At 58.1% G+C, this 27700-nt stretch overlaps 20 non-coding genes across 20 annotated transcripts; 10 read left to right on the forward strand and 10 right to left on the reverse strand.

The window, feature by feature from the left end:
- The first annotated feature begins 555 nt into the window (after positions 1–555).
- On the forward strand, positions 556–719 carry LOC148841866 (U1 spliceosomal RNA). Its single transcript, XR_016091556.1, has one exon. It is a non-coding gene; the product is annotated as a U1 spliceosomal RNA (small nuclear RNA).
- Positions 720–1443: 724 nt separating this feature from the next.
- LOC148841867 (5S ribosomal RNA) lies at positions 1444–1562 on the reverse strand. The gene has a single exon (XR_016093619.1). It is a non-coding gene; the product is annotated as a 5S ribosomal RNA (ribosomal RNA).
- Positions 1563–3412: 1850 nt separating this feature from the next.
- LOC148841868 (U1 spliceosomal RNA) lies at positions 3413–3576 on the forward strand. The gene has a single exon (XR_016091558.1). It is a non-coding gene; the product is annotated as a U1 spliceosomal RNA (small nuclear RNA).
- A 702-nt stretch (positions 3577–4278) lies between these two features.
- LOC148841869 (5S ribosomal RNA) lies at positions 4279–4397 on the reverse strand. The gene has a single exon (XR_016093630.1). It is a non-coding gene; the product is annotated as a 5S ribosomal RNA (ribosomal RNA).
- Positions 4398–6248: 1851 nt separating this feature from the next.
- Positions 6249–6412, forward strand: LOC148841870 (U1 spliceosomal RNA). Its single transcript, XR_016091559.1, has one exon. It is a non-coding gene; the product is annotated as a U1 spliceosomal RNA (small nuclear RNA).
- Positions 6413–7136: 724 nt separating this feature from the next.
- On the reverse strand, positions 7137–7255 carry LOC148841871 (5S ribosomal RNA). The gene has a single exon (XR_016093639.1). It is a non-coding gene; the product is annotated as a 5S ribosomal RNA (ribosomal RNA).
- Positions 7256–9113: 1858 nt separating this feature from the next.
- Positions 9114–9277, forward strand: LOC148841872 (U1 spliceosomal RNA). Its single transcript, XR_016091662.1, has one exon. It is a non-coding gene; the product is annotated as a U1 spliceosomal RNA (small nuclear RNA).
- Positions 9278–10001: 724 nt separating this feature from the next.
- LOC148841873 (5S ribosomal RNA) lies at positions 10002–10120 on the reverse strand. The gene has a single exon (XR_016093641.1). It is a non-coding gene; the product is annotated as a 5S ribosomal RNA (ribosomal RNA).
- A 1858-nt stretch (positions 10121–11978) lies between these two features.
- On the forward strand, positions 11979–12142 carry LOC148841874 (U1 spliceosomal RNA). Its single transcript, XR_016091663.1, has one exon. It is a non-coding gene; the product is annotated as a U1 spliceosomal RNA (small nuclear RNA).
- A 724-nt stretch (positions 12143–12866) lies between these two features.
- Positions 12867–12985, reverse strand: LOC148841875 (5S ribosomal RNA). Its single transcript, XR_016093642.1, has one exon. It is a non-coding gene; the product is annotated as a 5S ribosomal RNA (ribosomal RNA).
- A 1858-nt stretch (positions 12986–14843) lies between these two features.
- On the forward strand, positions 14844–15007 carry LOC148841876 (U1 spliceosomal RNA). The gene has a single exon (XR_016091560.1). It is a non-coding gene; the product is annotated as a U1 spliceosomal RNA (small nuclear RNA).
- A 724-nt stretch (positions 15008–15731) lies between these two features.
- LOC148841877 (5S ribosomal RNA) lies at positions 15732–15850 on the reverse strand. Its single transcript, XR_016093643.1, has one exon. It is a non-coding gene; the product is annotated as a 5S ribosomal RNA (ribosomal RNA).
- Positions 15851–17700: 1850 nt separating this feature from the next.
- On the forward strand, positions 17701–17864 carry LOC148841878 (U1 spliceosomal RNA). Its single transcript, XR_016091561.1, has one exon. It is a non-coding gene; the product is annotated as a U1 spliceosomal RNA (small nuclear RNA).
- Positions 17865–18566: 702 nt separating this feature from the next.
- LOC148841879 (5S ribosomal RNA) lies at positions 18567–18685 on the reverse strand. Its single transcript, XR_016093644.1, has one exon. It is a non-coding gene; the product is annotated as a 5S ribosomal RNA (ribosomal RNA).
- Positions 18686–20536: 1851 nt separating this feature from the next.
- LOC148841880 (U1 spliceosomal RNA) lies at positions 20537–20700 on the forward strand. Its single transcript, XR_016091664.1, has one exon. It is a non-coding gene; the product is annotated as a U1 spliceosomal RNA (small nuclear RNA).
- A 724-nt stretch (positions 20701–21424) lies between these two features.
- LOC148841881 (5S ribosomal RNA) lies at positions 21425–21543 on the reverse strand. The gene has a single exon (XR_016093645.1). It is a non-coding gene; the product is annotated as a 5S ribosomal RNA (ribosomal RNA).
- Positions 21544–23401: 1858 nt separating this feature from the next.
- Positions 23402–23565, forward strand: LOC148841882 (U1 spliceosomal RNA). The gene has a single exon (XR_016091666.1). It is a non-coding gene; the product is annotated as a U1 spliceosomal RNA (small nuclear RNA).
- A 724-nt stretch (positions 23566–24289) lies between these two features.
- LOC148841883 (5S ribosomal RNA) lies at positions 24290–24408 on the reverse strand. Its single transcript, XR_016093646.1, has one exon. It is a non-coding gene; the product is annotated as a 5S ribosomal RNA (ribosomal RNA).
- Positions 24409–26266: 1858 nt separating this feature from the next.
- LOC148841884 (U1 spliceosomal RNA) lies at positions 26267–26430 on the forward strand. Its single transcript, XR_016091563.1, has one exon. It is a non-coding gene; the product is annotated as a U1 spliceosomal RNA (small nuclear RNA).
- Positions 26431–27154: 724 nt separating this feature from the next.
- On the reverse strand, positions 27155–27273 carry LOC148841885 (5S ribosomal RNA). Its single transcript, XR_016093647.1, has one exon. It is a non-coding gene; the product is annotated as a 5S ribosomal RNA (ribosomal RNA).
- Between the last annotated feature and the right edge of the window lie 427 nt (positions 27274–27700).

Below are 27700 nucleotides of genomic sequence, written 5' to 3' on the forward strand. Positions count from 1 at the left end.
GAGCCCCGACGCTGCTAATGCGGAGCACTTGTTGAACTGGCATTGAAAGGACGTGTGCGCACGGAGCGAGCCTTCCCTGCGGCGGAGCGTGGAAACTTTCTCCCCCCGCTGCAGGAGCTGTGTGCGGTGCGGTGCAGCGGTGCCGAGGGAAAAGCACGGAAGGCAGCAGGCTCTGGAGAGCAGGTAAGAGACGGAGCCTTGGGGGCAGGCGAGCAGGCGCGTTTTTCGGAAATTGCTGAAGAGGCTCCGGTGTTTGTTCGGTGTGTGGCAGGCGCACGTCGCGAGCTTTTGTAGCGATCTGCCGGTCTGGTGATATGTAAATGAGGCCGAATTGCATCCCGGGACATGCTGCAATGGCGAAATGGCGACTGCAGATGTGTAGGAAACGGCGCGCTCGTTTTCTCGTTTTCCCCACACTTTTGAGTGTTGGTGTGGCGTGTGAGTGTGCGAAAGAGTGGGCCCAGCAGGAGGCGGTGGCGTGCAGGGCGAGGAGCTGGCCTAGGCTGCGAGTGCTGTGCTGTGGGTGCGGGCCGCTTGCAGGGGCCTGTACAACTCATACTTACCTGGCAGGGGAGATACCTTGATCAAGAAGGAGGTTCACCCAGGGCGAGGCTCGGCCATTGCACTCCGGCTGTGCTGACCCCTGCGAATTCCCCAAATGTGGGAATCTCGACTGCATAATTTCTGGTAGTGGGGGACTGCGTTCGCGCTCTCCCCTGGTGTGCTTGGTCCAATAACAGATGCGGCAGTGCAGGCGGCTTTGCTGTGTGCTGGGGAGCTGTGCTGGGCTTCCGCGCTCGGCAGCCCCCCCCCGTGAGCAGCACAACATGCTGGTGAAACCGCTTCATAGAGGGGGGTTATTAGAAAGATGCCCTGGGGTTATTCACGAGCACCGGCAGACGACATGGTACTCGTTTTAGTGCCCGTTACAGACATACGCTATGCTTTCTTGTTCTTAACTCGGTTTTTCCCTTTTTTTCTGCTCACTCTGAATCCATCCCTGCTCATTTTGTTGGAGAATCTGTGCTCAATGAATGAAATGGGTTATAAATGAATATATGTATATTTCTACGAAAAACGAGTTGTTTATTGACTGACCTTCAATTGCAGATTTAGAGGCAGCTTCGATATTCGTTTTACAAACGTGTTTTTTTCCTAATACGAATCACACGCATGCCATTAAAAGAGCCATCTTTAGAGATCAGGATATCGATCATTTTTCTTGAGCATCTGAAGGGATGTGAGGGAGCTTCTCTTTCTGAACTGGCATGCCTAGAAAGTGGACGACCGTCGCGATACCGTTTGCCAGTCAGCGTTGCCGAAGGAAACAAAAGTGGGAAGATTGAAATGTTTGGTATTTTCGGGAAATAAATGTCCATACTCGAGTTCTTCCTCCCAAAGCCTACGGCACCAACGGCGACCCCCGCTGGCCGAGAGAGCAAAAGCTTACAGCACCTGGTATTCCCAGGCGGTCTCCCATCCAAGTACTAACCAGGCCCGACCCTGCTTAGCTTCCGAGATCAGACGAGATCGGGCGTGTTCAGGGTGGTGTGGCCGTAAGCGCAAGCCGGGGCGCCGGACTCGCTACTTGAAGCTGTGTGGCGGGGGCGCCGTGCCCCCTGGGCGGGACTGAGGGATCGTTCATGTGCGATTCTTTGGAAAGGAGCCGCTTTCGAACTCAGTGCGTGCCTGGATGTTGGCGAATGTGCTCCCTTCAGTTGGCTTGCCCTGCTCTTGTCCCGCACTGGAGCAGGACAAACAAACTGCACGGAGGAGCACAAGGCAAGTGTTCACAAGACAGAAACCTCCAGTGCACAGCACTCTGAAAACATTTCTGGGCTGTCGCGTTTTATTTCGGCACATAAAGCGCACCGGCCCTACACGTCGGCCAGACGCGCAGCGCCTCCGCCCTCTTGTGGCCTTGCGGCGTCAGAGCAAGAGGCTCCTTCTCGCTGCCTTTCCGCTGTCCCGGCGGCCGGCGAGGAGGAAGCGCCGGGACGCTGTGCTGCAGAGCCCCGAGAGGGAACCTGGAGCGCACACTTTGTGGGGGGCGGGGGGCGGGGGGCCGCGTTCGCGCCCTGCCCCGGTCTCTTGCGCGAGCACTAAATCTCACGGCGCCAGCCAGCGGCCAGGAGACAAGTACAATATCACGGGACAGGGGGCCTCATCATTGATTGTTACAGGTGAGACGGGGATTAGGAGGAGAGCCCGACTGATGGGTAACACCCCCGTGACTCTTTCTTGAGAGACGCCCTGGGATTTGGAATGGCCAAGGAGGGTCAGGACACCTCGGTTTTACGCCTCCCCCGAAGGACGGCGCCTGTTTGTGCAGCAGAGTGTCGCCATGAGGATGCTGGGGCATAAGAGAGCCACACAGCCCGCAGGGTGAGCGCTCCCTACTGGTCCCAGTCACCCCTCTCGCAGGAGCAGCAGCAGCAACCTGAGCTTTCCCGGGGGGAATCTCCCATCCGGGTGCCGGCCGGGCTCACACCTGCTGGGCTGCCGTGGGTGAGCCCAGTCGAGAGTCGCAGGGTGAGACCTAGTCACCGGGGATTACTCGGCTCTCAGCACTTGAAAAGACCGACGGAGGACTCGTTCCCGCCGGAGCTGAATGTGCCTGCGAGTGTCGTGTCGTCTTCTTCCCCCGCCCCGCTGTGCTTGCTGTATTGTCTTTGAAGCCGGCCCCCGAGACGAGGCGGGCTGTTCCTGTGCCCCAATTAACACTTTACAGGTGCCATTCCCCGGCATTGTGGCCATTGTCGGAGGTCACACGCGATAAGATGAGGTGGAGGAGAGCGGGGCGTGCCCAGCGCCAGACATTGAAGGAAGGGGGCTGTGCGAGGTGAGGTGAGGCGCGACACGCCGGAGCCCCGACGCTGCTAATGCGGAGCACTTGTTGAACTGGCATTGAAAGGACGTGTGCGCACGGAGCGAGCCTTCCCTGCGGCGGAGCGTGGAAACTTTCTCCCCCCGCTGCAGGAGCTGTGTGCGGTGCGGTGCAGCGGTGCCGAGGGAAAAGCACGGAAGGCAGCAGGCTCTGGAGAGCAGGTAAGAGACGGAGCCTTGGGGGCAGGCGAGCAGGCGCGTTTTTCGGAAATTGCTGAAGAGGCTCCGGTGTTTGTTCGGTGTGTGGCAGGCGCACGTCGCGAGCTTGCGTAGCGATCTGCCGGTCTGGTGATATGTAAATGAGGCCGAATTGCATCCCGGGACATGCTGCGATGGCGAAATGGCGACTGCAGATGTGTAGGAAACGGCGCGCTCGTTTTCCCCACACTTTTGAGTGTTGGTGTGGCGTGTGAGTGTGCGAAAGAGTGGGCCCAGCAGGAGGCGGTGGCGTGCAGGGCGAGGAGCTGGCCTAGGCTGCGAGTGCTGTGCTGTGGGTGCGGGCCGCTTGCAGGGGCCTGTACAACTCATACTTACCTGGCAGGGGAGATACCTTGATCAAGAAGGAGGTTCACCCAGGGCGAGGCTCGGCCATTGCACTCCGGCTGTGCTGACCCCTGCGAATTCCCCAAATGTGGGAATCTCGACTGCATAATTTCTGGTAGTGGGGGACTGCGTTCGCGCTCTCCCCTGGTGTGCTTGGTCCAATAACAGATGCGGCAGTGCAGGCGGCTTTGCTGTGTGCTGGGGAGCTGTGCTGGGCTTCCGCGCTCGGCAGCCCCCCCCCGTGAGCAGCACAACATGCTGGTGAAACCGCTTCATAGAGGGGGGTTATTCACGAGCACCGGCAGACGACATGGTACTCGTTTTAGTGCCCGTTACAGACATACGCTATGCTTTCTTGTTCTTAACTCGGTTTTTCCCTTTTTTTCTGCTCACTCTGAATCCATCCCTGCTCATTTTGTTGGAGAATCTGTGCTCAATGAATGAAATGGGTTATAAATGAATATATGTATATTTCTACGAAAAACGAGTTGTTTATTGACTGACCTTCAATTGCAGATTTAGAGGCAGCTTCGATATTCGTTTTACAAACGTGTTTTTTTCCTAATACGAATCACACGCATGCCATTAAAAGAGCCATCTTTAGAGATCAGGATATCGATCATTTTTCTTGAGCATCTGAAGGGATGTGAGGGAGCTTCTCTTTCTGAACTGGCATGCCTAGAAAGTGGACGACCGTCGCGATACCGTTTGCCAGTCAGCGTTGCCGAAGGAAACAAAAGTGGGAAGATTGAAATGTTTGGTATTTTCGGGAAATAAATGTCCATACTCGAGTTCTTCCTCCCAAAGCCTACGGCACCAACGGCGACCCCCGCTGGCCGAGAGAGCAACAGCTTACAGCACCTGGTATTCCCAGGCGGTCTCCCATCCAAGTACTAACCAGGCCCGACCCTGCTTAGCTTCCGAGATCAGACGAGATCGGGCGTGTTCAGGGTGGTGTGGCCGTAAGCGCAAGCCGGGGCGCCGGACTCGCTACTTGAAGCTGTGTGGCGGGGGCGCCGTGCCCCCTGGGCGGGACTGAGGGATCGTTCATGTGCGATTCTTTGGAAAGGAGCCGCTTTCGAACTCAGTGCGTGCCTGGATGTTGGCGAATGTGCTCCCTTCAGTTGGCTTGCCCTGCTCTTGTCCCGCACTGGAGCAGGACAAACAAACTGCACGGAGGAGCACAAGGCAAGTGTTCACAAGACAGAAACCTCCAGTGCACAGCACTCTGAAAACATTTCTGGGCTGTCGCGTTTTATTTCGGCACATAAAGCGCACCGGCCCTACACATCGGCCAGACGCGCGGCGCCTCCGCCCTCTTGTGGCCTTGCGGCGTCAGAGCAAGAGGCTCCTTCTCGCTGCCTTTCCGCTGTCCCGGCGGCCGGCGAGGAGGAAGCGCCGGGACGCTGTGCTGCAGAGCCCCGAGAGTGAACCTGGAGCGCACACTTTGTGGGGGGCGGGGGGCCGCGTTCGCGCCCTGCCCCGGTCTCTTGCGCGAGCACTAAATCTCACGGCGCCAGCCAGCGGCCAGGAGACAAGTACAATATCACGGGACAGGGGGCCTCATCATTGATTGTTACAGGTGAGACGGGGATTAGGAGGAGAGCCCGACTGATGGGTAACACCCCCGTGACTCTTTCTTGAGAGACGCCCTGGGATTTGGAATGGCCAAGGAGGGTCAGGACACCTCGGTTTTACGCCTCCCCCGAAGGACGGCGCCTGTTTGTGCAGCAGAGTGTCGCCATGAGGATGCTGGGGCATAAGAGAGCCACACAGCCCGCAGGGTGAGCGCTCCCTACTGGTCCCAGTCACCCCTCTCGCAGGAGCAGCAGCAGCAACCTGAGCTTTCCCGGGGGGAATCTCCCATCCGGGTGCCGGCCGGGCTCACACCTGCTGGGCTGCCGTGGGTGAGCCCAGTCGAGAGTCGCAGGGTGAGACCTAGTCACCGGGGATTACTCGGCTCTCAGCACTTGAAAAGACCGACGGAGGACTCGTTCCCGCCGGAGCTGAATGTGCCTGCGAGTGTCGTGTCGTCTTCTTCCCCCGCCCCGCTGTGCTTGCTGTATTGTCTTTGAAGCCGGCCCCCGAGACGAGGCGGGCTGTTCCTGTGCCCCAATTAACACTTTACAGGTGCCATTCCCCGGCATTGTGGCCATTGTCGGAGGTCACACGCGATAAGATGAGGTGGAGGAGAGCGGGGCGTGCCCAGCGCCAGACATTGAAGGAAGGGGGCTGTGCGAGGTGAGGTGAGGCGCGACACGCCGGAGCCCCGACGCTGCTAATGCGGAGCACTTGTTGAACTGGCATTGAAAGGACGTGTGCGCACGGAGCGAGCCTTCCCTGCGGCGGAGCGTGGAAACTTTCTCCCCCCGCTGCAGGAGCTGTGTGCGGTGCGGTGCAGCGGTGCCGAGGGAAAAGCACGGAAGGCAGCAGGCTCTGGAGAGCAGGTAAGAGACGGAGCCTTGGGGGCAGGCGAGCAGGCGCGTTTTTCGGAAATTGCTGAAGAGGCTCCGGTGTTTGTTCGGTGTGTGGCAGGCGCACGTCGCGAGCTTGCGTAGCGATCTGCCGGTCTGGTGATATGTAAATGAGGCCGAATTGCATCCCGGGACATGCTGCGATGGCGAAATGGCGACTGCAGATGTGTAGGAAACGGCGCGCTCGTTTTCTCGTTTTCCCCACACTTTTGAGTGTTGGTGTGGCGTGTGAGTGTGCGAAAGAGTGGGCCCAGCAGGAGGCGGTGGCGTGCAGGGCGAGGAGCTGGCCTAGGCTGCGAGTGCTGTGCTGTGGGTGCGGGCCGCTTGCAGGGGCCTGTACAACTCATACTTACCTGGCAGGGGAGATACCTTGATCAAGAAGGAGGTTCACCCAGGGCGAGGCTCGGCCATTGCACTCCGGCTGTGCTGACCCCTGCGAATTCCCCAAATGTGGGAATCTCGACTGCATAATTTCTGGTAGTGGGGGACTGCGTTCGCGCTCTCCCCTGGTGTGCTTGGTCCAATAACAGATGCGGCAGTGCAGGCGGCTTTGCTGTGTGCTGGGGAGCTGTGCTGGGCTTCCGCGCTCGGCAGCCCCCCCCCGTGAGCAGCACAACATGCTGGTGAAACCGCTTCATAGAGGGGGGTTATTAGAAAGATGCCCTGGGGTTATTCACGAGCACCGGCAGACGACATGGTACTCGTTTTAGTGCCCGTTACAGACATACGCTATGCTTTCTTGTTCTTAACTCGGTTTTTCCCTTTTTTTCTGCTCACTCTGAATCCATCCCTGCTCATTTTGTTGGAGAATCTGTGCTCAATGAATGAAATGGGTTATAAATGAATATATGTATATTTCTACGAAAAACGAGTTGTTTATTGACTGACCTTCAATTGCAGATTTAGAGGCAGCTTCGATATTCGTTTTACAAACGTGTTTTTTTCCTAATACGAATCACACGCATGCCATTAAAAGAGCCATCTTTAGAGATCAGGATATCGATCATTTTTCTTGAGCATCTGAAGGGATGTGAGGGAGCTTCTCTTTCTGAACTGGCATGCCTAGAAAGTGGACGACCGTCGCGATACCGTTTGCCAGTCAGCGTTGCCGAAGGAAACAAAAGTGGGAAGATTGAAATGTTTGGTATTTTCGGGAAATAAATGTCCATACTCGAGTTCTTCCTCCCAAAGCCTACGGCACCAACGGCGACCCCCGCTGGCCGAGAGAGCAACAGCTTACAGCACCTGGTATTCCCAGGCGGTCTCCCATCCAAGTACTAACCAGGCCCGACCCTGCTTAGCTTCCGAGATCAGACGAGATCGGGCGTGTTCAGGGTGGTGTGGCCGTAAGCGCAAGCCGGGGCGCCGGACTCGCTACTTGAAGCTGTGTGGCGGGGGCGCCGTGCCCCCTGGGCGGGACTGAGGGATCGTTCATGTGCGATTCTTTGGAAAGGAGCCGCTTTCGAACTCAGTGCGTGCCTGGATGTTGGCGAATGTGCTCCCTTCAGTTGGCTTGCCCTGCTCTTGTCCCGCACTGGAGCAGGACAAACAAACTGCACGGAGGAGCACAAGGCAAGTGTTCACAAGACAGAAACCTCCAGTGCACAGCACTCTGAAAACATTTCTGGGCTGTCGCGTTTTATTTCGGCACATAAAGCGCACCGGCCCTACACGTCGGCCAGACGCGCGGCGCCTCCGCCCTCTTGTGGCCTTGCGGCGTCAGAGCAAGAGGCTCCTTCTCGCTGCCTTTCCGCTGTCCCGGCGGCCGGCGAGGAGGAAGCGCCGGGACGCTGTGCTGCAGAGCCCCGAGAGGGAACCTGGAGCGCACACTTTGTGGGGGGCGGGGGGCGGGGGGCCGCGTTCGCGCCCTGCCCCGGTCTCTTGCGCGAGCACTAAATCTCACGGCGCCAGCCAGCGGCCAGGAGACAAGTACAATATCACGGGACAGGGGGCCTCATCATTGATTGTTACAGGTGAGACGGGGATTAGGAGGAGAGCCCGACTGATGGGTAACACCCCCGTGACTCTTTCTTGAGAGACGCCCTGGGATTTGGAATGGCCAAGGAGGGTCAGGACACCTCGGTTTTACGCCTCCCCCGAAGGACGGCGCCTGTTTGTGCAGCAGAGTGTCGCCATGAGGATGCTGGGGCATAAGAGAGCCACACAGCCCGCAGGGTGAGCGCTCCCTACTGGTCCCAGTCACCCCTCTCGCAGGAGCAGCAGCAGCAACCTGAGCTTTCCCGGGGGGAATCTCCCATCCGGGTGCCGGCCGGGCTCACACCTGCTGGGCTGCCGTGGGTGAGCCCAGTCGAGAGTCGCAGGGTGAGACCTAGTCACCGGGGATTACTCGGCTCTCAGCACTTGAAAAGACCGACGGAGGACTCGTTCCCGCCGGAGCTGAATGTGCCTGCGAGTGTCGTGTCGTCTTCTTCCCCCGCCCCGCTGTGCTTGCTGTATTGTCTTTGAAGCCGGCCCCCGAGACGAGGCGGGCTGTTCCTGTGCCCCAATTAACACTTTACAGGTGCCATTCCCCGGCATTGTGGCCATTGTCGGAGGTCACACGCGATAAGATGAGGTGGAGGAGAGCGGGGCGTGCCCAGCGCCAGACATTGAAGGAAGGGGGCTGTGCGAGGTGAGGTGAGGCGCGACACGCCGGAGCCCCGACGCTGCTAATGCGGAGCACTTGTTGAACTGGCATTGAAAGGACGTGTGCGCACGGAGCGAGCCTTCCCTGCGGCGGAGCGTGGAAACTTTCTCCCCCCGCTGCAGGAGCTGTGTGCGGTGCGGTGCAGCGGTGCCGAGGGAAAAGCACGGAAGGCAGCAGGCTCTGGAGAGCAGGTAAGAGACGGAGCCTTGGGGGCAGGCGAGCAGGCGCGTTTTTCGGAAATTGCTGAAGAGGCTCCGGTGTTTGTTCGGTGTGTGGCAGGCGCACGTCGCGAGCTTGCGTAGCGATCTGCCGGTCTGGTGATATGTAAATGAGGCCGAATTGCATCCCGGGACATGCTGCGATGGCGAAATGGCGACTGCAGATGTGTAGGAAACGGCGCGCTCGTTTTCTCGTTTTCCCCACACTTTTGAGTGTTGGTGTGGCGTGTGAGTGTGCGAAAGAGTGGGCCCAGCAGGAGGCGGTGGCGTGCAGGGCGAGGAGCTGGCCTAGGCTGCGAGTGCTGTGCTGTGGGTGCGGGCCGCTTGCAGGGGCCTGTACAACTCATACTTACCTGGCAGGGAAGATACCTTGATCAAGAAGGAGGTTCACCCAGGGCGAGGCTCGGCCATTGCACTCCGGCTGTGCTGACCCCTGCGAATTCCCCAAATGTGGGAATCTCGACTGCATAATTTCTGGTAGTGGGGGACTGCGTTCGCGCTCTCCCCTGGTGTGCTTGGTCCAATAACAGATGCGGCAGTGCAGGCGGCTTTGCTGTGTGCTGGGGAGCTGTGCTGGGCTTCCGCGCTCGGCAGCCCCCCCCCGTGAGCAGCACAACATGCTGGTGAAACCGCTTCATAGAGGGGGGTTATTAGAAAGATGCCCTGGGGTTATTCACGAGCACCGGCAGACGACATGGTACTCGTTTTAGTGCCCGTTACAGACATACGCTATGCTTTCTTGTTCTTAACTCGGTTTTTCCCTTTTTTTCTGCTCACTCTGAATCCATCCCTGCTCATTTTGTTGGAGAATCTGTGCTCAATGAATGAAATGGGTTATAAATGAATATATGTATATTTCTACGAAAAACGAGTTGTTTATTGACTGACCTTCAATTGCAGATTTAGAGGCAGCTTCGATATTCGTTTTACAAACGTGTTTTTTTCCTAATACGAATCACACGCATGCCATTAAAAGAGCCATCTTTAGAGATCAGGATATCGATCATTTTTCTTGAGCATCTGAAGGGATGTGAGGGAGCTTCTCTTTCTGAACTGGCATGCCTAGAAAGTGGACGACCGTCGCGATACCGTTTGCCAGTCAGCGTTGCCGAAGGAAACAAAAGTGGGAAGATTGAAATGTTTGGTATTTTCGGGAAATAAATGTCCATACTCGAGTTCTTCCTCCCAAAGCCTACGGCACCAACGGCGACCCCCGCTGGCCGAGAGAGCAACAGCTTACAGCACCTGGTATTCCCAGGCGGTCTCCCATCCAAGTACTAACCAGGCCCGACCCTGCTTAGCTTCCGAGATCAGACGAGATCGGGCGTGTTCAGGGTGGTGTGGCCGTAAGCGCAAGCCGGGGCGCCGGACTCGCTACTTGAAGCTGTGTGGCGGGGGCGCCGTGCCCCCTGGGCGGGACTGAGGGATCGTTCATGTGCGATTCTTTGGAAAGGAGCCGCTTTCGAACTCAGTGCGTGCCTGGATGTTGGCGAATGTGCTCCCTTCAGTTGGCTTGCCCTGCTCTTGTCCCGCACTGGAGCAGGACAAACAAACTGCACGGAGGAGCACAAGGCAAGTGTTCACAAGACAGAAACCTCCAGTGCACAGCACTCTGAAAACATTTCTGGGCTGTCGCGTTTTATTTCGGCACATAAAGCGCACCGGCCCTACACGTCGGCCAGACGCGCGGCGCCTCCGCCCTCTTGTGGCCTTGCGGCGTCAGAGCAAGAGGCTCCTTCTCGCTGCCTTTCCGCTGTCCCGGCGGCCGGCGAGGAGGAAGCGCCGGGACGCTGTGCTGCAGAGCCCCGAGAGGGAACCTGGAGCGCACACTTTGTGGGGGGCGGGGGGCGGGGGGCCGCGTTCGCGCCCTGCCCCGGTCTCTTGCGCGAGCACTAAATCTCACGGCGCCAGCCAGCGGCCAGGAGACAAGTACAATATCACGGGACAGGGGGCCTCATCATTGATTGTTACAGGTGAGACGGGGATTAGGAGGAGAGCCCGACTGATGGGTAACACCCCCGTGACTCTTTCTTGAGAGACGCCCTGGGATTTGGAATGGCCAAGGAGGGTCAGGACACCTCGGTTTTACGCCTCCCCCGAAGGACGGCGCCTGTTTGTGCAGCAGAGTGTCGCCATGAGGATGCTGGGGCATAAGAGAGCCACACAGCCCGCAGGGTGAGCGCTCCCTACTGGTCCCAGTCACCCCTCTCGCAGGAGCAGCAGCAGCAACCTGAGCTTTCCCGGGGGGAATCTCCCATCCGGGTGCCGGCCGGGCTCACACCTGCTGGGCTGCCGTGGGTGAGCCCAGTCGAGAGTCGCAGGGTGAGACCTAGTCACCGGGGATTACTCGGCTCTCAGCACTTGAAAAGACCGACGGAGGACTCGTTCCCGCCGGAGCTGAATGTGCCTGCGAGTGTCGTGTCGTCTTCTTCCCCCGCCCCGCTGTGCTTGCTGTATTGTCTTTGAAGCCGGCCCCCGAGACGAGGCGGGCTGTTCCTGTGCCCCAATTAACACTTTACAGGTGCCATTCCCCGGCATTGTGGCCATTGTCGGAGGTCACACGCGATAAGATGAGGTGGAGGAGAGCGGGGCGTGCCCAGCGCCAGACATTGAAGGAAGGGGGCTGTGCGAGGTGAGGTGAGGCGCGACACGCCGGAGCCCCGACGCTGCTAATGCGGAGCACTTGTTGAACTGGCATTGAAAGGACGTGTGCGCACGGAGCGAGCCTTCCCTGCGGCGGAGCGTGGAAACTTTCTCCCCCCGCTGCAGGAGCTGTGTGCGGTGCGGTGCAGCGGTGCCGAGGGAAAAGCACGGAAGGCAGCAGGCTCTGGAGAGCAGGTAAGAGACGGAGCCTTGGGGGCAGGCGAGCAGGCGCGTTTTTCGGAAATTGCTGAAGAGGCTCCGGTGTTTGTTCGGTGTGTGGCAGGCGCACGTCGCGAGCTTGCGTAGCGATCTGCCGGTCTGGTGATATGTAAATGAGGCCGAATTGCATCCCGGGACATGCTGCGATGGCGAAATGGCGACTGCAGATGTGTAGGAAACGGCGCGCTCGTTTTCTCGTTTTCCCCACACTTTTGAGTGTTGGTGTGGCGTGTGAGTGTGCGAAAGAGTGGGCCCAGCAGGAGGCGGTGGCGTGCAGGGCGAGGAGCTGGCCTAGGCTGCGAGTGCTGTGCTGTGGGTGCGGGCCGCTTGCAGGGGCCTGTACAACTCATACTTACCTGGCAGGGAAGATACCTTGATCAAGAAGGAGGTTCACCCAGGGCGAGGCTCGGCCATTGCACTCCGGCTGTGCTGACCCCTGCGAATTCCCCAAATGTGGGAATCTCGACTGCATAATTTCTGGTAGTGGGGGACTGCGTTCGCGCTCTCCCCTGGTGTGCTTGGTCCAATAACAGATGCGGCAGTGCAGGCGGCTTTGCTGTGTGCTGGGGAGCTGTGCTGGGCTTCCGCGCTCGGCAGCCCCCCCCCGTGAGCAGCACAACATGCTGGTGAAACCGCTTCATAGAGGGGGGTTATTAGAAAGATGCCCTGGGGTTATTCACGAGCACCGGCAGACGACATGGTACTCGTTTTAGTGCCCGTTACAGACATACGCTATGCTTTCTTGTTCTTAACTCGGTTTTTCCCTTTTTTTCTGCTCACTCTGAATCCATCCCTGCTCATTTTGTTGGAGAATCTGTGCTCAATGAATGAAATGGGTTATAAATGAATATATGTATATTTCTACGAAAAACGAGTTGTTTATTGACTGACCTTCAATTGCAGATTTAGAGGCAGCTTCGATATTCGTTTTACAAACGTGTTTTTTTCCTAATACGAATCACACGCATGCCATTAAAAGAGCCATCTTTAGAGATCAGGATATCGATCATTTTTCTTGAGCATCTGAAGGGATGTGAGGGAGCTTCTCTTTCTGAACTGGCATGCCTAGAAAGTGGACGACCGTCGCGATACCGTTTGCCAGTCAGCGTTGCCGAAGGAAACAAAAGTGGGAAGATTGAAATGTTTGGTATTTTCGGGAAATAAATGTCCATACTCGAGTTCTTCCTCCCAAAGCCTACGGCACCAACGGCGACCCCCGCTGGCCGAGAGAGCAAAAGCTTACAGCACCTGGTATTCCCAGGCGGTCTCCCATCCAAGTACTAACCAGGCCCGACCCTGCTTAGCTTCCGAGATCAGACGAGATCGGGCGTGTTCAGGGTGGTGTGGCCGTAAGCGCAAGCCGGGGCGCCGGACTCGCTACTTGAAGCTGTGTGGCGGGGGCGCCGTGCCCCCTGGGCGGGACTGAGGGATCGTTCATGTGCGATTCTTTGGAAAGGAGCCGCTTTCGAACTCAGTGCGTGCCTGGATGTTGGCGAATGTGCTCCCTTCAGTTGGCTTGCCCTGCTCTTGTCCCGCACTGGAGCAGGACAAACAAACTGCACGGAGGAGCACAAGGCAAGTGTTCACAAGACAGAAACCTCCAGTGCACAGCACTCTGAAAACATTTCTGGGCTGTCGCGTTTTATTTCGGCACATAAAGCGCACCGGCCCTACACGTCGGCCAGACGCGCGGCGCCTCCGCCCTCTTGTGGCCTTGCGGCGTCAGAGCAAGAGGCTCCTTCTCGCTGCCTTTCCGCTGTCCCGGCGGCCGGCGAGGAGGAAGCGCCGGGACGCTGTGCTGCAGAGCCCCGAGAGGGAACCTGGAGCGCACACTTTGTGGGGGGCGGGGGGCGGGGGGCCGCGTTCGCGCCCTGCCCCGGTCTCTTGCGCGAGCACTAAATCTCACGGCGCCAGCCAGCGGCCAGGAGACAAGTACAATATCACGGGACAGGGGGCCTCATCATTGATTGTTACAGGTGAGACGGGGATTAGGAGGAGAGCCCGACTGATGGGTAACACCCCCGTGACTCTTTCTTGAGAGACGCCCTGGGATTTGGAATGGCCAAGGAGGGTCAGGACACCTCGGTTTTACGCCTCCCCCGAAGGACGGCGCCTGTTTGTGCAGCAGAGTGTCGCCATGAGGATGCTGGGGCATAAGAGAGCCACACAGCCCGCAGGGTGAGCGCTCCCTACTGGTCCCAGTCACCCCTCTCGCAGGAGCAGCAGCAGCAACCTGAGCTTTCCCGGGGGGAATCTCCCATCCGGGTGCCGGCCGGGCTCACACCTGCTGGGCTGCCGTGGGTGAGCCCAGTCGAGAGTCGCAGGGTGAGACCTAGTCACCGGGGATTACTCGGCTCTCAGCACTTGAAAAGACCGACGGAGGACTCGTTCCCGCCGGAGCTGAATGTGCCTGCGAGTGTCGTGTCGTCTTCTTCCCCCGCCCCGCTGTGCTTGCTGTATTGTCTTTGAAGCCGGCCCCCGAGACGAGGCGGGCTGTTCCTGTGCCCCAATTAACACTTTACAGGTGCCATTCCCCGGCATTGTGGCCATTGTCGGAGGTCACACGCGATAAGATGAGGTGGAGGAGAGCGGGGCGTGCCCAGCGCCAGACATTGAAGGAAGGGGGCTGTGCGAGGTGAGGTGAGGCGCGACACGCCGGAGCCCCGACGCTGCTAATGCGGAGCACTTGTTGAACTGGCATTGAAAGGACGTGTGCGCACGGAGCGAGCCTTCCCTGCGGCGGAGCGTGGAAACTTTCTCCCCCCGCTGCAGGAGCTGTGTGCGGTGCGGTGCAGCGGTGCCGAGGGAAAAGCACGGAAGGCAGCAGGCTCTGGAGAGCAGGTAAGAGACGGAGCCTTGGGGGCAGGCGAGCAGGCGCGTTTTTCGGAAATTGCTGAAGAGGCTCCGGTGTTTGTTCGGTGTGTGGCAGGCGCACGTCGCGAGCTTTTGTAGCGATCTGCCGGTCTGGTGATATGTAAATGAGGCCGAATTGCATCCCGGGACATGCTGCAATGGCGAAATGGCGACTGCAGATGTGTAGGAAACGGCGCGCTCGTTTTCTCGTTTTCCCCACACTTTTGAGTGTTGGTGTGGCGTGTGAGTGTGCGAAAGAGTGGGCCCAGCAGGAGGCGGTGGCGTGCAGGGCGAGGAGCTGGCCTAGGCTGCGAGTGCTGTGCTGTGGGTGCGGGCCGCTTGCAGGGGCCTGTACAACTCATACTTACCTGGCAGGGGAGATACCTTGATCAAGAAGGAGGTTCACCCAGGGCGAGGCTCGGCCATTGCACTCCGGCTGTGCTGACCCCTGCGAATTCCCCAAATGTGGGAATCTCGACTGCATAATTTCTGGTAGTGGGGGACTGCGTTCGCGCTCTCCCCTGGTGTGCTTGGTCCAATAACAGATGCGGCAGTGCAGGCGGCTTTGCTGTGTGCTGGGGAGCTGTGCTGGGCTTCCGCGCTCGGCAGCCCCCCCCCGTGAGCAGCACAACATGCTGGTGAAACCGCTTCATAGAGGGGGGTTATTAGAAAGATGCCCTGGGGTTATTCACGAGCACCGGCAGACGACATGGTACTCGTTTTAGTGCCCGTTACAGACATACGCTATGCTTTCTTGTTCTTAACTCGGTTTTTCCCTTTTTTTCTGCTCACTCTGAATCCATCCCTGCTCATTTTGTTGGAGAATCTGTGCTCAATGAATGAAATGGGTTATAAATGAATATATGTATATTTCTACGAAAAACGAGTTGTTTATTGACTGACCTTCAATTGCAGATTTAGAGGCAGCTTCGATATTCGTTTTACAAACGTGTTTTTTTCCTAATACGAATCACACGCATGCCATTAAAAGAGCCATCTTTAGAGATCAGGATATCGATCATTTTTCTTGAGCATCTGAAGGGATGTGAGGGAGCTTCTCTTTCTGAACTGGCATGCCTAGAAAGTGGACGACCGTCGCGATACCGTTTGCCAGTCAGCGTTGCCGAAGGAAACAAAAGTGGGAAGATTGAAATGTTTGGTATTTTCGGGAAATAAATGTCCATACTCGAGTTCTTCCTCCCAAAGCCTACGGCACCAACGGCGACCCCCGCTGGCCGAGAGAGCAAAAGCTTACAGCACCTGGTATTCCCAGGCGGTCTCCCATCCAAGTACTAACCAGGCCCGACCCTGCTTAGCTTCCGAGATCAGACGAGATCGGGCGTGTTCAGGGTGGTGTGGCCGTAAGCGCAAGCCGGGGCGCCGGACTCGCTACTTGAAGCTGTGTGGCGGGGGCGCCGTGCCCCCTGGGCGGGACTGAGGGATCGTTCATGTGCGATTCTTTGGAAAGGAGCCGCTTTCGAACTCAGTGCGTGCCTGGATGTTGGCGAATGTGCTCCCTTCAGTTGGCTTGCCCTGCTCTTGTCCCGCACTGGAGCAGGACAAACAAACTGCACGGAGGAGCACAAGGCAAGTGTTCACAAGACAGAAACCTCCAGTGCACAGCACTCTGAAAACATTTCTGGGCTGTCGCGTTTTATTTCGGCACATAAAGCGCACCGGCCCTACACGTCGGCCAGACGCGCAGCGCCTCCGCCCTCTTGTGGCCTTGCGGCGTCAGAGCAAGAGGCTCCTTCTCGCTGCCTTTCCGCTGTCCCGGCGGCCGGCGAGGAGGAAGCGCCGGGACGCTGTGCTGCAGAGCCCCGAGAGGGAACCTGGAGCGCACACTTTGTGGGGGGCGGGGGGCGGGGGGCCGCGTTCGCGCCCTGCCCCGGTCTCTTGCGCGAGCACTAAATCTCACGGCGCCAGCCAGCGGCCAGGAGACAAGTACAATATCACGGGACAGGGGGCCTCATCATTGATTGTTACAGGTGAGACGGGGATTAGGAGGAGAGCCCGACTGATGGGTAACACCCCCGTGACTCTTTCTTGAGAGACGCCCTGGGATTTGGAATGGCCAAGGAGGGTCAGGACACCTCGGTTTTACGCCTCCCCCGAAGGACGGCGCCTGTTTGTGCAGCAGAGTGTCGCCATGAGGATGCTGGGGCATAAGAGAGCCACACAGCCCGCAGGGTGAGCGCTCCCTACTGGTCCCAGTCACCCCTCTCGCAGGAGCAGCAGCAGCAACCTGAGCTTTCCCGGGGGGAATCTCCCATCCGGGTGCCGGCCGGGCTCACACCTGCTGGGCTGCCGTGGGTGAGCCCAGTCGAGAGTCGCAGGGTGAGACCTAGTCACCGGGGATTACTCGGCTCTCAGCACTTGAAAAGACCGACGGAGGACTCGTTCCCGCCGGAGCTGAATGTGCCTGCGAGTGTCGTGTCGTCTTCTTCCCCCGCCCCGCTGTGCTTGCTGTATTGTCTTTGAAGCCGGCCCCCGAGACGAGGCGGGCTGTTCCTGTGCCCCAATTAACACTTTACAGGTGCCATTCCCCGGCATTGTGGCCATTGTCGGAGGTCACACGCGATAAGATGAGGTGGAGGAGAGCGGGGCGTGCCCAGCGCCAGACATTGAAGGAAGGGGGCTGTGCGAGGTGAGGTGAGGCGCGACACGCCGGAGCCCCGACGCTGCTAATGCGGAGCACTTGTTGAACTGGCATTGAAAGGACGTGTGCGCACGGAGCGAGCCTTCCCTGCGGCGGAGCGTGGAAACTTTCTCCCCCCGCTGCAGGAGCTGTGTGCGGTGCGGTGCAGCGGTGCCGAGGGAAAAGCACGGAAGGCAGCAGGCTCTGGAGAGCAGGTAAGAGACGGAGCCTTGGGGGCAGGCGAGCAGGCGCGTTTTTCGGAAATTGCTGAAGAGGCTCCGGTGTTTGTTCGGTGTGTGGCAGGCGCACGTCGCGAGCTTGCGTAGCGATCTGCCGGTCTGGTGATATGTAAATGAGGCCGAATTGCATCCCGGGACATGCTGCGATGGCGAAATGGCGACTGCAGATGTGTAGGAAACGGCGCGCTCGTTTTCCCCACACTTTTGAGTGTTGGTGTGGCGTGTGAGTGTGCGAAAGAGTGGGCCCAGCAGGAGGCGGTGGCGTGCAGGGCGAGGAGCTGGCCTAGGCTGCGAGTGCTGTGCTGTGGGTGCGGGCCGCTTGCAGGGGCCTGTACAACTCATACTTACCTGGCAGGGGAGATACCTTGATCAAGAAGGAGGTTCACCCAGGGCGAGGCTCGGCCATTGCACTCCGGCTGTGCTGACCCCTGCGAATTCCCCAAATGTGGGAATCTCGACTGCATAATTTCTGGTAGTGGGGGACTGCGTTCGCGCTCTCCCCTGGTGTGCTTGGTCCAATAACAGATGCGGCAGTGCAGGCGGCTTTGCTGTGTGCTGGGGAGCTGTGCTGGGCTTCCGCGCTCGGCAGCCCCCCCCCGTGAGCAGCACAACATGCTGGTGAAACCGCTTCATAGAGGGGGGTTATTCACGAGCACCGGCAGACGACATGGTACTCGTTTTAGTGCCCGTTACAGACATACGCTATGCTTTCTTGTTCTTAACTCGGTTTTTCCCTTTTTTTCTGCTCACTCTGAATCCATCCCTGCTCATTTTGTTGGAGAATCTGTGCTCAATGAATGAAATGGGTTATAAATGAATATATGTATATTTCTACGAAAAACGAGTTGTTTATTGACTGACCTTCAATTGCAGATTTAGAGGCAGCTTCGATATTCGTTTTACAAACGTGTTTTTTTCCTAATACGAATCACACGCATGCCATTAAAAGAGCCATCTTTAGAGATCAGGATATCGATCATTTTTCTTGAGCATCTGAAGGGATGTGAGGGAGCTTCTCTTTCTGAACTGGCATGCCTAGAAAGTGGACGACCGTCGCGATACCGTTTGCCAGTCAGCGTTGCCGAAGGAAACAAAAGTGGGAAGATTGAAATGTTTGGTATTTTCGGGAAATAAATGTCCATACTCGAGTTCTTCCTCCCAAAGCCTACGGCACCAACGGCGACCCCCGCTGGCCGAGAGAGCAACAGCTTACAGCACCTGGTATTCCCAGGCGGTCTCCCATCCAAGTACTAACCAGGCCCGACCCTGCTTAGCTTCCGAGATCAGACGAGATCGGGCGTGTTCAGGGTGGTGTGGCCGTAAGCGCAAGCCGGGGCGCCGGACTCGCTACTTGAAGCTGTGTGGCGGGGGCGCCGTGCCCCCTGGGCGGGACTGAGGGATCGTTCATGTGCGATTCTTTGGAAAGGAGCCGCTTTCGAACTCAGTGCGTGCCTGGATGTTGGCGAATGTGCTCCCTTCAGTTGGCTTGCCCTGCTCTTGTCCCGCACTGGAGCAGGACAAACAAACTGCACGGAGGAGCACAAGGCAAGTGTTCACAAGACAGAAACCTCCAGTGCACAGCACTCTGAAAACATTTCTGGGCTGTCGCGTTTTATTTCGGCACATAAAGCGCACCGGCCCTACACATCGGCCAGACGCGCGGCGCCTCCGCCCTCTTGTGGCCTTGCGGCGTCAGAGCAAGAGGCTCCTTCTCGCTGCCTTTCCGCTGTCCCGGCGGCCGGCGAGGAGGAAGCGCCGGGACGCTGTGCTGCAGAGCCCCGAGAGTGAACCTGGAGCGCACACTTTGTGGGGGGCGGGGGGCCGCGTTCGCGCCCTGCCCCGGTCTCTTGCGCGAGCACTAAATCTCACGGCGCCAGCCAGCGGCCAGGAGACAAGTACAATATCACGGGACAGGGGGCCTCATCATTGATTGTTACAGGTGAGACGGGGATTAGGAGGAGAGCCCGACTGATGGGTAACACCCCCGTGACTCTTTCTTGAGAGACGCCCTGGGATTTGGAATGGCCAAGGAGGGTCAGGACACCTCGGTTTTACGCCTCCCCCGAAGGACGGCGCCTGTTTGTGCAGCAGAGTGTCGCCATGAGGATGCTGGGGCATAAGAGAGCCACACAGCCCGCAGGGTGAGCGCTCCCTACTGGTCCCAGTCACCCCTCTCGCAGGAGCAGCAGCAGCAACCTGAGCTTTCCCGGGGGGAATCTCCCATCCGGGTGCCGGCCGGGCTCACACCTGCTGGGCTGCCGTGGGTGAGCCCAGTCGAGAGTCGCAGGGTGAGACCTAGTCACCGGGGATTACTCGGCTCTCAGCACTTGAAAAGACCGACGGAGGACTCGTTCCCGCCGGAGCTGAATGTGCCTGCGAGTGTCGTGTCGTCTTCTTCCCCCGCCCCGCTGTGCTTGCTGTATTGTCTTTGAAGCCGGCCCCCGAGACGAGGCGGGCTGTTCCTGTGCCCCAATTAACACTTTACAGGTGCCATTCCCCGGCATTGTGGCCATTGTCGGAGGTCACACGCGATAAGATGAGGTGGAGGAGAGCGGGGCGTGCCCAGCGCCAGACATTGAAGGAAGGGGGCTGTGCGAGGTGAGGTGAGGCGCGACACGCCGGAGCCCCGACGCTGCTAATGCGGAGCACTTGTTGAACTGGCATTGAAAGGACGTGTGCGCACGGAGCGAGCCTTCCCTGCGGCGGAGCGTGGAAACTTTCTCCCCCCGCTGCAGGAGCTGTGTGCGGTGCGGTGCAGCGGTGCCGAGGGAAAAGCACGGAAGGCAGCAGGCTCTGGAGAGCAGGTAAGAGACGGAGCCTTGGGGGCAGGCGAGCAGGCGCGTTTTTCGGAAATTGCTGAAGAGGCTCCGGTGTTTGTTCGGTGTGTGGCAGGCGCACGTCGCGAGCTTGCGTAGCGATCTGCCGGTCTGGTGATATGTAAATGAGGCCGAATTGCATCCCGGGACATGCTGCGATGGCGAAATGGCGACTGCAGATGTGTAGGAAACGGCGCGCTCGTTTTCTCGTTTTCCCCACACTTTTGAGTGTTGGTGTGGCGTGTGAGTGTGCGAAAGAGTGGGCCCAGCAGGAGGCGGTGGCGTGCAGGGCGAGGAGCTGGCCTAGGCTGCGAGTGCTGTGCTGTGGGTGCGGGCCGCTTGCAGGGGCCTGTACAACTCATACTTACCTGGCAGGGAAGATACCTTGATCAAGAAGGAGGTTCACCCAGGGCGAGGCTCGGCCATTGCACTCCGGCTGTGCTGACCCCTGCGAATTCCCCAAATGTGGGAATCTCGACTGCATAATTTCTGGTAGTGGGGGACTGCGTTCGCGCTCTCCCCTGGTGTGCTTGGTCCAATAACAGATGCGGCAGTGCAGGCGGCTTTGCTGTGTGCTGGGGAGCTGTGCTGGGCTTCCGCGCTCGGCAGCCCCCCCCCGTGAGCAGCACAACATGCTGGTGAAACCGCTTCATAGAGGGGGGTTATTAGAAAGATGCCCTGGGGTTATTCACGAGCACCGGCAGACGACATGGTACTCGTTTTAGTGCCCGTTACAGACATACGCTATGCTTTCTTGTTCTTAACTCGGTTTTTCCCTTTTTTTCTGCTCACTCTGAATCCATCCCTGCTCATTTTGTTGGAGAATCTGTGCTCAATGAATGAAATGGGTTATAAATGAATATATGTATATTTCTACGAAAAACGAGTTGTTTATTGACTGACCTTCAATTGCAGATTTAGAGGCAGCTTCGATATTCGTTTTACAAACGTGTTTTTTTCCTAATACGAATCACACGCATGCCATTAAAAGAGCCATCTTTAGAGATCAGGATATCGATCATTTTTCTTGAGCATCTGAAGGGATGTGAGGGAGCTTCTCTTTCTGAACTGGCATGCCTAGAAAGTGGACGACCGTCGCGATACCGTTTGCCAGTCAGCGTTGCCGAAGGAAACAAAAGTGGGAAGATTGAAATGTTTGGTATTTTCGGGAAATAAATGTCCATACTCGAGTTCTTCCTCCCAAAGCCTACGGCACCAACGGCGACCCCCGCTGGCCGAGAGAGCAACAGCTTACAGCACCTGGTATTCCCAGGCGGTCTCCCATCCAAGTACTAACCAGGCCCGACCCTGCTTAGCTTCCGAGATCAGACGAGATCGGGCGTGTTCAGGGTGGTGTGGCCGTAAGCGCAAGCCGGGGCGCCGGACTCGCTACTTGAAGCTGTGTGGCGGGGGCGCCGTGCCCCCTGGGCGGGACTGAGGGATCGTTCATGTGCGATTCTTTGGAAAGGAGCCGCTTTCGAACTCAGTGCGTGCCTGGATGTTGGCGAATGTGCTCCCTTCAGTTGGCTTGCCCTGCTCTTGTCCCGCACTGGAGCAGGACAAACAAACTGCACGGAGGAGCACAAGGCAAGTGTTCACAAGACAGAAACCTCCAGTGCACAGCACTCTGAAAACATTTCTGGGCTGTCGCGTTTTATTTCGGCACATAAAGCGCACCGGCCCTACACGTCGGCCAGACGCGCGGCGCCTCCGCCCTCTTGTGGCCTTGCGGCGTCAGAGCAAGAGGCTCCTTCTCGCTGCCTTTCCGCTGTCCCGGCGGCCGGCGAGGAGGAAGCGCCGGGACGCTGTGCTGCAGAGCCCCGAGAGGGAACCTGGAGCGCACACTTTGTGGGGGGCGGGGGGCGGGGGGCCGCGTTCGCGCCCTGCCCCGGTCTCTTGCGCGAGCACTAAATCTCACGGCGCCAGCCAGCGGCCAGGAGACAAGTACAATATCACGGGACAGGGGGCCTCATCATTGATTGTTACAGGTGAGACGGGGATTAGGAGGAGAGCCCGACTGATGGGTAACACCCCCGTGACTCTTTCTTGAGAGACGCCCTGGGATTTGGAATGGCCAAGGAGGGTCAGGACACCTCGGTTTTACGCCTCCCCCGAAGGACGGCGCCTGTTTGTGCAGCAGAGTGTCGCCATGAGGATGCTGGGGCATAAGAGAGCCACACAGCCCGCAGGGTGAGCGCTCCCTACTGGTCCCAGTCACCCCTCTCGCAGGAGCAGCAGCAGCAACCTGAGCTTTCCCGGGGGGAATCTCCCATCCGGGTGCCGGCCGGGCTCACACCTGCTGGGCTGCCGTGGGTGAGCCCAGTCGAGAGTCGCAGGGTGAGACCTAGTCACCGGGGATTACTCGGCTCTCAGCACTTGAAAAGACCGACGGAGGACTCGTTCCCGCCGGAGCTGAATGTGCCTGCGAGTGTCGTGTCGTCTTCTTCCCCCGCCCCGCTGTGCTTGCTGTATTGTCTTTGAAGCCGGCCCCCGAGACGAGGCGGGCTGTTCCTGTGCCCCAATTAACACTTTACAGGTGCCATTCCCCGGCATTGTGGCCATTGTCGGAGGTCACACGCGATAAGATGAGGTGGAGGAGAGCGGGGCGTGCCCAGCGCCAGACATTGAAGGAAGGGGGCTGTGCGAGGTGAGGTGAGGCGCGACACGCCGGAGCCCCGACGCTGCTAATGCGGAGCACTTGTTGAACTGGCATTGAAAGGACGTGTGCGCACGGAGCGAGCCTTCCCTGCGGCGGAGCGTGGAAACTTTCTCCCCCCGCTGCAGGAGCTGTGTGCGGTGCGGTGCAGCGGTGCCGAGGGAAAAGCACGGAAGGCAGCAGGCTCTGGAGAGCAGGTAAGAGACGGAGCCTTGGGGGCAGGCGAGCAGGCGCGTTTTTCGGAAATTGCTGAAGAGGCTCCGGTGTTTGTTCGGTGTGTGGCAGGCGCACGTCGCGAGCTTGCGTAGCGATCTGCCGGTCTGGTGATATGTAAATGAGGCCGAATTGCATCCCGGGACATGCTGCGATGGCGAAATGGCGACTGCAGATGTGTAGGAAACGGCGCGCTCGTTTTCTCGTTTTCCCCACACTTTTGAGTGTTGGTGTGGCGTGTGAGTGTGCGAAAGAGTGGGCCCAGCAGGAGGCGGTGGCGTGCAGGGCGAGGAGCTGGCCTAGGCTGCGAGTGCTGTGCTGTGGGTGCGGGCCGCTTGCAGGGGCCTGTACAACTCATACTTACCTGGCAGGGAAGATACCTTGATCAAGAAGGAGGTTCACCCAGGGCGAGGCTCGGCCATTGCACTCCGGCTGTGCTGACCCCTGCGAATTCCCCAAATGTGGGAATCTCGACTGCATAATTTCTGGTAGTGGGGGACTGCGTTCGCGCTCTCCCCTGGTGTGCTTGGTCCAATAACAGATGCGGCAGTGCAGGCGGCTTTGCTGTGTGCTGGGGAGCTGTGCTGGGCTTCCGCGCTCGGCAGCCCCCCCCCGTGAGCAGCACAACATGCTGGTGAAACCGCTTCATAGAGGGGGGTTATTAGAAAGATGCCCTGGGGTTATTCACGAGCACCGGCAGACGACATGGTACTCGTTTTAGTGCCCGTTACAGACATACGCTATGCTTTCTTGTTCTTAACTCGGTTTTTCCCTTTTTTTCTGCTCACTCTGAATCCATCCCTGCTCATTTTGTTGGAGAATCTGTGCTCAATGAATGAAATGGGTTATAAATGAATATATGTATATTTCTACGAAAAACGAGTTGTTTATTGACTGACCTTCAATTGCAGATTTAGAGGCAGCTTCGATATTCGTTTTACAAACGTGTTTTTTTCCTAATACGAATCACACGCATGCCATTAAAAGAGCCATCTTTAGAGATCAGGATATCGATCATTTTTCTTGAGCATCTGAAGGGATGTGAGGGAGCTTCTCTTTCTGAACTGGCATGCCTAGAAAGTGGACGACCGTCGCGATACCGTTTGCCAGTCAGCGTTGCCGAAGGAAACAAAAGTGGGAAGATTGAAATGTTTGGTATTTTCGGGAAATAAATGTCCATACTCGAGTTCTTCCTCCCAAAGCCTACGGCACCAACGGCGACCCCCGCTGGCCGAGAGAGCAAAAGCTTACAGCACCTGGTATTCCCAGGCGGTCTCCCATCCAAGTACTAACCAGGCCCGACCCTGCTTAGCTTCCGAGATCAGACGAGATCGGGCGTGTTCAGGGTGGTGTGGCCGTAAGCGCAAGCCGGGGCGCCGGACTCGCTACTTGAAGCTGTGTGGCGGGGGCGCCGTGCCCCCTGGGCGGGACTGAGGGATCGTTCATGTGCGATTCTTTGGAAAGGAGCCGCTTTCGAACTCAGTGCGTGCCTGGATGTTGGCGAATGTGCTCCCTTCAGTTGGCTTGCCCTGCTCTTGTCCCGCACTGGAGCAGGACAAACAAACTGCACGGAGGAGCACAAGGCAAGTGTTCACAAGACAGAAACCTCCAGTGCACAGCACTCTGAAAACATTTCTGGGCTGTCGCGTTTTATTTCGGCACATAAAGCGCACCGGCCCTACACGTCGGCCAGACGCGCGGCGCCTCCGCCCTCTTGTGGCCTTGCGGCGTCAGAGCAAGAGGCTCCTTCTCGCTGCCTTTCCGCTGTCCCGGCGGCCGGCGAGGAGGAAGCGCCGGGACGCTGTGCTGCAGAGCCCCGAGAGGGAACCTGGAGCGCACACTTTGTGGGGGGCGGGGGGCGGGGGGCCGCGTTCGCGCCCTGCCCCGGTCTCTTGCGCGAGCACTAAATCTCACGGCGCCAGCCAGCGGCCAGGAGACAAGTACAATATCACGGGACAGGGGGCCTCATCATTGATTGTTACAGGTGAGACGGGGATTAGGAGGAGAGCCCGACTGATGGGTAACACCCCCGTGACTCTTTCTTGAGAGACGCCCTGGGATTTGGAATGGCCAAGGAGGGTCAGGACACCTCGGTTTTACGCCTCCCCCGAAGGACGGCGCCTGTTTGTGCAGCAGAGTGTCGCCATGAGGATGCTGGGGCATAAGAGAGCCACACAGCCCGCAGGGTGAGCGCTCCCTACTGGTCCCAGTCACCCCTCTCGCAGGAGCAGCAGCAGCAACCTGAGCTTTCCCGGGGGGAATCTCCCATCCGGGTGCCGGCCGGGCTCACACCTGCTGGGCTGCCGTGGGTGAGCCCAGTCGAGAGTCGCAGGGTGAGACCTAGTCACCGGGGATTACTCGGCTCTCAGCACTTGAAAAGACCGACGGAGGACTCGTTCCCGCCGGAGCTGAATGTGCCTGCGAGTGTCGTGTCGTCTTCTTCCCCCGCCCCGCTGTGCTTGCTGTATTGTCTTTGAAGCCGGCCCCCGAGACGAGGCGGGCTGTTCCTGTGCCCCAATTAACACTTTACAGGTGCCATTCCCCGGCATTGTGGCCATTGTCGGAGGTCACACGCGATAAGATGAGGTGGAGGAGAGCGGGGCGTGCCCAGCGCCAGACATTGAAGGAAGGGGGCTGTGCGAGGTGAGGTGAGGCGCGACACGCCGGAGCCCCGACGCTGCTAATGCGGAGCACTTGTTGAACTGGCATTGAAAGGACGTGTGCGCACGGAGCGAGCCTTCCCTGCGGCGGAGCGTGGAAACTTTCTCCCCCCGCTGCAGGAGCTGTGTGCGGTGCGGTGCAGCGGTGCCGAGGGAAAAGCACGGAAGGCAGCAGGCTCTGGAGAGCAGGTAAGAGACGGAGCCTTGGGGGCAGGCGAGCAGGCGCGTTTTTCGGAAATTGCTGAAGAGGCTCCGGTGTTTGTTCGGTGTGTGGCAGGCGCACGTCGCGAGCTTGCGTAGCGATCTGCCGGTCTGGTGATATGTAAATGAGGCCGAATTGCATCCCGGGACATGCTGCGATGGCGAAATGGCGACTGCAGATGTGTAGGAAACGGCGCGCTCGTTTTCTCGTTTTCCCCACACTTTTGAGTGTTGGTGTGGCGTGTGAGTGTGCGAAAGAGTGGGCCCAGCAGGAGGCGGTGGCGTGCAGGGCGAGGAGCTGGCTTAGGCTGCGAGTGCTGTGCTGTGGGTGCGGGCCGCTTGCAGGGGCCTGTACAACTCATACTTACCTGGCAGGGGAGATACCTTGATCAAGAAGGAGGTTCACCCAGGGCGAGGCTCGGCCATTGCACTCCGGCTGTGCTGACCCCTGCGAATTCCCCAAATGTGGGAATCTCGACTGCATAATTTCTGGTAGTGGGGGACTGCGTTCGCGCTCTCCCCTGGTGTGCTTGGTCCAATAACAGATGCGGCAGTGCAGGCGGCTTTGCTGTGTGCTGGGGAGCTGTGCTGGGCTTCCGCGCTCGGCAGCCCCCCCCCGTGAGCAGCACAACATGCTGGTGAAACCGCTTCATAGAGGGGGGTTATTAGAAAGATGCCCTGGGGTTATTCACGAGCACCGGCAGACGACATGGTACTCGTTTTAGTGCCCGTTACAGACATACGCTATGCTTTCTTGTTCTTAACTCGGTTTTTCCCTTTTTTTCTGCTCACTCTGAATCCATCCCTGCTCATTTTGTTGGAGAATCTGTGCTCAATGAATGAAATGGGTTATAAATGAATATATGTATATTTCTACGAAAAACGAGTTGTTTATTGACTGACCTTCAATTGCAGATTTAGAGGCAGCTTCGATATTCGTTTTACAAACGTGTTTTTTTCCTAATACGAATCACACGCATGCCATTAAAAGAGCCATCTTTAGAGATCAGGATATCGATCATTTTTCTTGAGCATCTGAAGGGATGTGAGGGAGCTTCTCTTTCTGAACTGGCATGCCTAGAAAGTGGACGACCGTCGCGATACCGTTTGCCAGTCAGCGTTGCCGAAGGAAACAAAAGTGGGAAGATTGAAATGTTTGGTATTTTCGGGAAATAAATGTCCATACTCGAGTTCTTCCTCCCAAAGCCTACGGCACCAACGGCGACCCCCGCTGGCCGAGAGAGCAACAGCTTACAGCACCTGGTATTCCCAGGCGGTCTCCCATCCAAGTACTAACCAGGCCCGACCCTGCTTAGCTTCCGAGATCAGACGAGATCGGGCGTGTTCAGGGTGGTGTGGCCGTAAGCGCAAGCCGGGGCGCCGGACTCGCTACTTGAAGCTGTGTGGCGGGGGCGCCGTGCCCCCTGGGCGGGACTGAGGGATCGTTCATGTGCGATTCTTTGGAAAGGAGCCGCTTTCGAACTCAGTGCGTGCCTGGATGTTGGCGAATGTGCTCCCTTCAGTTGGCTTGCCCTGCTCTTGTCCCGCACTGGAGCAGGACAAACAAACTGCACGGAGGAGCACAAGGCAAGTGTTCACAAGACAGAAACCTCCAGTGCACAGCACTCTGAAAACATTTCTGGGCTGTCGCGTTTTATTTCGGCACATAAAGCGCACCGGCCCTACACGTCGGCCAGACGCGCGGCGCCTCCGCCCTCTTGTGGCCTTGCGGCGTCAGAGCAAGAGGCTCCTTCTCGCTGCCTTTCCGCTGTCCCGGCGGCCGGCGAGGAGGAA

The sequence above is a fragment of the Atractosteus spatula genome, chromosome 1, assembly GCF_055471065.1.
Source record: "Atractosteus spatula isolate fAtrSpa1 chromosome 1, fAtrSpa1.hap1, whole genome shotgun sequence".
NCBI classification, from domain to species: Eukaryota; Metazoa; Chordata; class Actinopteri; order Semionotiformes; family Lepisosteidae; genus Atractosteus; species Atractosteus spatula.